This window comes from Pithys albifrons, chromosome 28, assembly GCF_047495875.1.
Source record: "Pithys albifrons albifrons isolate INPA30051 chromosome 28, PitAlb_v1, whole genome shotgun sequence".
NCBI lineage: Eukaryota > Metazoa > Chordata > Aves > Passeriformes > Thamnophilidae > Pithys > Pithys albifrons.
Genome location: NC_092485.1, coordinates 3,694,587 through 3,703,611, shown reverse-complemented (window position 1 = coordinate 3,703,611; position 9,025 = coordinate 3,694,587). Strand labels below are relative to the sequence as shown.

Genomic DNA, 9,025 nt, shown 5'->3' with positions numbered 1-9,025 from the left:
GTTCTCCCAGCACCAAGTTCACCACTAAACCACATCCCCAAGTGCCACATCCATGCATTTTTTTAATGCTTCCAGGCATGGTGGCTCCACCTCTGTTCCAAAGCTTGGGAAGCCTTTCCATGGAACCATTTTCCCTGATATCCAACCTAAACCTCCTCTGGTGATTCTCAGGACCTCCAAGACCATGTGAATCTGAAAGAAATGGTGGAGCTTCTGATTTTCTCCTTTGCTGGAAAGGCAGAGGGATCCTTCCCAGTGTCCCAGCACCCACAGGCAGGCTCTTAAACTCAGCCTTAGATTGGCATCCCACAAACATTGCCAGGAAATAACAGAACTGATGGGATGTGTCACCAGTGTCCTTTAATGAGCCCTGAGCACTGTGTTGAAACCTGGACATGGCACCACAAAATAACAGTGCAGGAGAGCAGGTTACAGCTTGTTGCTTGTTTTCAGAGGTGTCTGAAGGGACTGGCACCTTCTGGAGCAATCAAGTGAAGCTGAGGAAAAAAAAATATGTACAAAGAATTTTTCCTCAGAAACTTCCTTCTTGGAAAGAAATAATTTCACGTATGTGCTCCCTGCTGCAAAGGCAGATTTAAATCTCCTGAAAAAACTGTTTTCTTCCTCTGGTTCTCCATTTCCCATCCTTTCCATTTACTGCCTTTTGTTTTGTTTTGTTTCATTAGTGATGGAAAAGGACAAGAGGTTCCCTGTCCACGGCAGGGGGTTGAACTACAAGATCTTTAAAGTCCCTTCCAACCCAAACCAGTCTATAATTCTGTAACAAATGGAAAATAGCAAAACCAAAACTGGACAAAAAGATTTAAAAGTCTCCTGAGGTTTTTTGGTGGTTTTTTTTTGCAGAGGTCCAAACCAAATGAAAAGTCCAGTGTCCTGGAATGTTATCATGTATTTCTTTGCACACTGGTGCAGTTGGAGAGGAGCTCTGCTGTGAACACCAGGGCAGGAATTCTGTGCAGGGAGAGCAGATTCCAGGAGTTTTCCTGTCCCAGAACCCACAGCCACCTTTTTTTGTGAGTTTGCTTTGCAAACATGACCTGCTGCACCCTTGAACTTCACTCAAAGTAGCCACTGACCCTTCTTGCTCTGACTTGTTTGGCCACACTCCCCCCAAGCAGAGATTGGAAGTCTGAGCATGGAATTAGTGCTGCTGCTCTGATACCCCAGCGAGGAGGAGCTGGGCATTTTTAGAGCACATTTTCCTGCCCCACTCTCAGCAAAGATGCTCGGGGCTGCAGAGGAAGCAAACCCTCTAAAGGAAGAGCCAAATGCATGAATGTGGCAGAGCCAGGCCCTCCCCAGGCTGCAGAGCCAGGCCCTCCCCAGGCTGCAGAGCCAGGTGTGCTGGCTCATGCCAACCCCCATTGCCAAAGGGGGAATGGGAGCAGAACACAGGCAGCGTTTTCTTTGCAATTTGGAAGGGAAAGGGAGAAAGTGAACTTGCACAGAGCCTGGGGAGGGGGTGCAGATGAGAGGAGAGGTTGGCATAATCAGTTTTCCTTTCCTCTGCAAGTTGCAAATGAGCAATTATGGCTGAGGATATTTGAAATAAAATTACTGGAACCTGCCATCAGTTGAGTGACCTCTGTCTAGATGCCTTGTTGAATGACAAGTATGATTAGAGTCTTGACTCTATCAAGCCATTAAAGATCTAAAAACAATTTAGTGCAGATGAGAATTCATCAGGACAAGTGCCCTGGAAACATTTTGGCATGTTCTTCTGCCTTGCAAGTTCCAGTAGTTGCAGTCTTAAAGCTGTTATAGGTGCCCTGTGCCATCATCTGCTTGTCAGGGCTGAGCAGGACTCATCTGAATGATGAAACTCCACATGATTCCTGCATTGCTGAGATGTAAACAAGTTACTATCAGAGAGCAGGAATGCCTTGTAAGCAGGATTTAAGCAGCAGTGACAGGAATTGGTAATTCAGTGATAAACCTGCAGTCCCAAGTGAGTGCTTGGGTGATGGTACAGGGATAAATCTCAAAGAAACATAAGCAGGTTTCAGTTTTCTCCTTTTCTCTATTGTTCTGGAAGACAAAAGCTTCAGCTTTAAGTCTGAATGTTGCAACAAGCATTCCTCACTATTCACAGCAATAAACCCCAGCACATGCCCATGTCCAGGAAGGAGCAGCTGAGGAAATGACCTGGCTGAATGGTACCTGTGTTTGTATCAGTGCTGAGCAAACCCCAACTGCGCTCCCAGAGACCACCTAAAGTCTGGTCCTCATGTCAGACCTGCAGGTCTCACCTCAGCTCTGGTTTGAGGAGACTGCAGGAGAGCCAAGCAGGAAAGATGACTCCCCAAGATCAAACAAGGAGGTTTTGGCTTCACTTCAGAAAGGTTCCAAGATGGTTTTCCTCTGTGCACGTGGGAGAGTCAGTGCTGCACAGGGAGAGGGTGCAGGGAGGCTGGTGGGGCTGCAGCACAGGCAGAGAAACCAGGAAAACAACACTGAAACTCAGCACTGCTCTGTGGTTCATCTTTCTGGGATGGGAAACATTAAGAATGTGTAGTCTGAGGGCTCCATTTGATCCTTGCTCCTATAGGAGCAGTTGCTTTATAATTCCATTTTGCACAATCATAAACTTTCGAGGCAAACAGTGAAAAACCCCCAAGGAGTTACTCTTCACCTCTTTGTGGCCTGAATTTACAGTGGGCAGTTGCAGGAGCTTTCCTGGGCTGTGCTTGATGCCTCAAATCTACAGACCAAGTAAATAATTTGATCCCATTCATTGGACAAATTTAGAGGTCAAAGCTGACAAGCCTTCAAGACCACACAGGTTTTCTCCTTGGAAGCCAAAGGGTGGAATGTGCCTTTCAGACACTGCAGGGAAGAGCCTTCATCCCCTGACATATTTCCATCAGCAGGGGTTGAGTTTGCAGCAGCAATTTTATGATGTGTTGGCAGCTTTTTCCACCTAACGGGTACGTGTTGAAAGTTCCAGGGAAGGGGGAGTGACATGATTGGATATTATGGAACAACATGACATTCCTACCAGCTCTCCATGGCACAGCCAGTCCCACCCTCCCTATCTGTCCTTGACAGAAGCTGCTGTAAACTTTAAAGCTTTATTTGTTAGTCTGCAGTAGCAAATAAAACAAATAAAAGAACAGATTTGCTTCTAAAAGAACAACTACCCTGGCTTCAAACTGTGCAAATTGGGGAGAATTTGGATCATTGTTTCACAGAGCCCTAAGAAAATAAAAGCAAGCAATGAATGGTGATAACCTTCAGTACATATTTCTCACATGAAAAGCACTGACTTCCTTTTCTCTAAAGGTATTCCAAGGGGCACATTTATAGACTGATATTTTCATCTCTGTGTTTAAAATGTGTGGCAAAATTACTGATATTTTAATTCCTAATTGTGGGCAGTTGTGAGGGGAATTGCTGCTCAGTGCAATTCTGCACGAGCAAAATTAAAGCAGCAAACCTTGTGAACTGTGTCCCAACCAAAGCAGTTTAGAACCTTTGATTCATCCAACAAAGAAAAGGAAAAACAGATTTTGTCTGCAGCCCTTACATGGAAAACAGCATGGAAGAATGGCAGTAAGTTGTTAGCACTACAAAGAGGAAAAAAATATAAATTTAATGCAATTTTTTTCAATTTATTTAGTTAATTACCCCCTACCCCACTGGAAAAGCAAAGTAATTGAAATATTTTTATTTGTGATTTAAAGTAGACTTTAAATATCCAGAAATAACCCACTTCCAGGGTACTTCTGCTAAATGCAAAGCATGGGCATCTCAAGCCTGGCCTGCCAAGCTCTGGGAGGCTGAAAGACAAGCTCTGCTCCAGAGGGCTGTGCCCACTCCCTCATGGCACCATCAGTGCCACTCAGGGGTTGGGCACCTTCCACTCCTGCATCCTCCAGGAAAGGAGGGAAAAGATAAAGGGTTAAGACATAGAAGAGACTCAAGAGATTCACATCATATGCAGTGCAGCTCCAGGAGTCTTGCTCTAAATGGAGTTTAGAGTTGGAGTTCCAACCACTGCACGAAGGGCCCTTTGACAGAGCATCCTGACACTTCCCAAAGTTCTTCCATCCAAATTCCCTACAGGGAGACACCCCCATGGCGAGTTCGTGCTACATGAATGAGAAGTTCACAGGTATTATGTTATTGTCCCCATCTCCCAGCTCACAAAGGACTCATCACATTTTCCATGTCTTTAGCAGCTCTGGAGTAGCAACATGAAATATTTCTGATACAGAAAAACAAATAAAAAGGGCCATTTGGTTGAGCAAAAACTCAAAAAAAGTCTTGTTGATTGGGCAAAAATTCAACTGTTCTCTTTGAGAGTGTTTGTGAGTGCGGAAGGAACGCTCGTTTTGGGGATGGCACAGCAGAGCAAACTTAACTTTTTGGGGGTTTCTTTGAGCGCTTTTCTCGAGCGCGGGGAGGGCGGCGGGGCCGGGCGGGCCGGGAGGAGCCGCGAGTCGCTCCCGTCCCCATTGGCTGCGGCCCCAGGTGAGCGCGGGGATAAAGACGCACCTGGCCGGGAGGGGCCGGGGTTGTGCCCGCGCTCTCCGCGCCTCCTCCCTGGGATTCTGCTCCAAAAAAAGACAAGAAACTCCCCGAGCTCCTCTAGCACCCGCTGTTTTGTTTTCCTTTTCTGTCTCTACTCTGTTTTGTTTTGTTTTTTAATTTTTTTTTTTAAACTTTGGTTTAAAGTTCAGCAAAGCGCTCGCAGGACGGGAGCGGGACCGACCTCACCAGGTGAGTGGATGGTACAACCACATGGTCTTTGTGTCGTGTGAAACTTGTGAACTGAGGGAGTGGCGTGGCTGGGAGTCACCTGTGTGGAGAGTGGGGTTTGGAAGGGATTGCAGTGGAGAGAAGATGCAGGATGCTCTAATGAGGGGTATTAATTAATACCATCCATATGGCAGAAGTGCAGCTCATTCCCTGCAAACACCAGGCTTGGCTGTTTTCTGCCCTCAGGTTCCAAAAAGCTTTTAAAAGATAAAATGCAAACTTCTCAGGCAGTATTTTAAGTCATAAATAAGAGCAGAGTAACTCAAAGCAGCAGTTGATGGTACATGGAGAGATATTGCCTAAACTGCCAAGAACTTGGAGGTTGATGCTGTTAAATTCCATCAGAACCTCTGGACTTGCACTCGTGCAACAAAGACCAGATCTGAGCAGCCATCTAGGCCACCACTTGTAGGAATTTACTATTATTTATTCTCCTCTTGATTTTCTAAGCAAATCACTTGAAAAATGTTTTCTCGCCTATCCAGTGGTATCCCAAAAAGCAAAATATTTAAGAAAAGAGTCGTATTTATTATTTTTCCTTAAAGAAAGTTCTAACTTGCTTTAGTTTGAAGAGTTTACCAAGGGTCTTTGAAGTCCTACAGTCCTTGCTGTGTGGTGTTAGGGATGCTGAAGCTCAGCTCAGGTGAGCTCTCCCTGCTGAGACAGGGCTGATCTCGGAGCAGAGGAGCCAGTTGGGCTCAGGTGACTGTCCCCCCTGTCCTTGGGTGTCTTGTTTGTGCTGCCTGTTGTGTACTAGCAGAAGTGTCCAAAGACCTTCTCAATTCACTTTTAAATGAGAGAATCAGGAGCTTTGGAAGTCGCTTCAGCTGCTGCTGCCCAGCCAGGATCCTCTCCCGGTGCATTGAGGCGAAGCCAATTTCAAATATAACTTATTACCATGTTGTAAAACTTGCCCAAAACAAGGAGAAGTTTCCCTTTTAAAACCAACAACAGCCAATTTCATGCAATGCCTTCAGAAAGGTGTGGCTGCTCTGGGTAAGGCACAAAAATGGGAGCCCCTGAATGAGCAGCAGAACATGCTCTGAGTAGGAGCATTTCCTAGGAAAGGACAAGCAAAGGTTCTTTTTGGATCTAACACCTGGATCAGGTTGGGGTTGCAGTTGAGTGTGGCCTTTGGAAGTCACAGAGCATCCAGTGTGAGTTTTGGAAAGCAATGGTTACTTCTACTTTATTTAAAATCCAAGCCTATGTTACAGTGCCAGAAATTACTATTTGTAACCAGGGCAGTGAGTTCCTGTCCCTTTTGAGAGCACACGGGACACTGCACTGAATTCCAAGGGTTTGCAATCACTGGAACTACTGCAAAGTCTTTTTAATGTAACAAATGCAAGGAGCTCTGGCTCAGAACATCTGTCTTCATCTCTCAGTTCCCCTGTAGACCAAGAAATAGAGAAACATTTGCTCACTTTAAAGTTCAGAGAAGTCCAGCACGATTTTAGCTGACCTTTAGTTAAAGGTTTGCCACTTCTGAGGATGCAGCAGAGCTTTGCTGCTGCTCAGGTGGATGCAAAAGGCTGCAAACCAAACTCTCAACAGGCAGAAGCAAAAACCAAATGGAATTTCATTAAAAGCTTGGGGAAAAAAAAAAAACAAAAAAAACAACAAAAAACCCAATCCTCACACTTGAAAGTGGGTGTTCAAGATTGAGGGGAACTGTTGAAGGTGGGACCCCGGAGCTTGTATTTCTAGTTTTTATTACCATTCTTTTAATGTAAGATTTTGTTGATAAGCAGCTTGATTTAATAATCTGAGATGCTCCTGAAGGAAGTTGGAGCCAAAACCAGCCTGCGGGGGTTTTTTTCCCCTCTCCCGGGCTCGGTGGGCTCCGGGCAGGAAGGGGTTAATGGCTGGGAGCTCTGCATTGGGCACCGACGGGGCCAAAGCCCGTTGGGACTTGCCTGATAAAAGGCATTTCAAATAAGCCAGGATTGCACAGAGGAATTTCAGTTGATGGGTTCCTGCCTGGGCCACCCTTTCTCAGGGTTTACCCAAAAGCTTTTAACATGTCTTGACAAAATCAAGGGAGAGGCTTCGAGGCAGGAGCAGGTTTGGATTTAAAAGCAAAAGGGAGAGAGAACCACCCTGAACTGTTTGTTCTGCTAAATCCCCCATCAGCATCTCCGTCCTGGAGTGTTTGTGGGTTGGGTTTGGGAAGGTTTTTTTGTTTAAATACAGGCAAGAATTTCAGTTCACCTTCAAGCCAAGTTTTTCAGCCTGACTTTTCCCAAGCTGCAAAGTGCAAACCAATTAAAACTTTAAATCTTAAGTTACCCAAGTGCATGGGAGACTTGTTAAAAATATGTTACTACTCAGAACTGGAGGCATTTCACCAGGCACTTTGAGAGCCCCAATTTTCCCAGCCATCAAGGACACAGGAGTTGGGATCTGAGTCCCTTTATTTGGCTTCATGTCCCTGTGAAGCAAAGCCACCAAAATTGGAAATAGCATTTGCCATTCCTTGCTGGATGGGGTGAACTTCCATTTGACTCATGGAATTTGTGTATTTTAGGGTAGATTTCTATTAATATTTTCAGGTTTCTAGATGAGAAGCAACATGTTTTATAGTCAGACTTTAGTATTAATTCTGCAGGTAGAAAGAAGATAATACTTCAATCTCTAAGAACATTCCTTTGCAAAAAATCTCAGACACTTTTTTCCTGCATGGATGGGTCGGGTTGGATACTGAGGGAGGAATATTCCCAGAAGCCTTAATTTTCATTATTTTTGTCTCTTTCACAGATTGGAAGCTCTCTGGAAGAGGCCACACATCTTTCAGAGGGTCTGGACAGTGCTTAGATTAATTATTTAAATATTTATAGTGCCAGAGGGCACCCCCATGATACCCATGATCCATTTCCCAGATGCACCAAGGATTGTGCCCGAGCAGGGGCAGCCTGGCAGTGCCATGCTGGGACAAGGCATGAATTCCTTGCTCTGCCCACAGGGCCCCTGGAGGGAACAGACTCCAATTACCACATCACATGAGGCTGTGACTAAATGAAATTAGTTCTCCCCTCTCTAAGCTAAAGGGAAGCTGTACCTTAACTCATTCTCATTATGGCCAAAGTCTTAAAGAAGGACCAGTATGTAAAAGAAAATTCCCTCCAGGAATTCTTTGGATTTTGTAAATTCGGGGGTTTAAGGCCAGAAGGGACTATGACCATTATCTGGTTGCACCTCCCTTGTAAAAGCCATAAAAGCCAATTAAAAAAATTGCCTTGAGCTTGTAATTTGGAGAAACTGCCGGTGGTTTAAGACCTTCAAAAGGTGGAGAATTGTCATCACTTTTGGTAAGTTGTTCCCACAGTTAACAGGACAAAGAGTCCGTCGCTACTTTGTTACAGGCTGAGATTCTAAAGCACGAAAAACCAGGGGTAGGAGGAGAAAGGCAAAGTTAGAGACCAGAGCGTCCCTATCAGCAGCATTTCACACCTCCTACACCACCCAAACATCGCAGCTGCGCTTCCCTGAAAGGTGCGTTCGCACCCAATAAACTCTCCTGCATTTTCCCAGTGAAATGAGGACCGTCCATGGGTTCTGTTGTCCTTCATTCCACCGGAGTCTGTCTCGTACCTAACCAGATTTCAGTGGAGTGAAGCACAAGAGACATGGAGATGAATCAGCAACCAGAGGAGCTGCTTCCCACTGGCAGAGAAGGGAGACCACATGGAAATTTGGATACACCAGGCAGAGATCAAGATGCTGGGAATGGTGAGGAGCAGCACACAGAGCATTTTAATAACCTGAATATTTCCTGAAAGTCTCCAGTAAGAACCCTCTTTAAGAATGTACTTACTTGCTACATAATATGTAAAGATTAAAAGTCTACAAAGACCACAAGCTGCTTTCTGGAAGGTTTAAATACCTTATTAGCAGGAAATTAAACCCTAATGTGGATAAATTAGACGTGTAACCTCATCCCTTTCAGTCATTTTCCCTCTAGGATGGTAAACCCAGTGAAGAAACCAGAATGCAGCCTTGTTTCAGTGCTCACTCTGCTTTCCCTGAAGATCTTTCTAAAGGGTCACACCAGCCTTGCCTCCTTCCTTCCAACTCTCCTGCCACACTTCAGAACCCGGAAAAACTCCATCAATATTTTAGACCCGTTTCTTTTGTAATAAAATTAATATAAATAAGATCGAAGTTTAGGGAGAATTTAGATTTTTCAGGCTGAGCACAGGATAGATCTTTCAAGGTGTCAGTGTGAATTCCTTGAAGGTTA

General features: G+C 45.0%; 1 long non-coding RNA gene across 1 annotated transcript; it reads left to right on the top strand.

The window, feature by feature from the left end:
- The first annotated feature begins 4,546 nt into the window (after positions 1-4,546).
- Positions 4,547-8,643, top strand: LOC139683480 (uncharacterized). The gene is made up of 4 exons (XR_011699786.1): positions 4,547-4,743; positions 7,543-7,582; positions 8,148-8,277; positions 8,385-8,643. It is a non-coding gene; the product is annotated as an uncharacterized lncRNA (long non-coding RNA).
- The last annotated feature ends 382 nt before the right edge of the window (positions 8,644-9,025 follow it).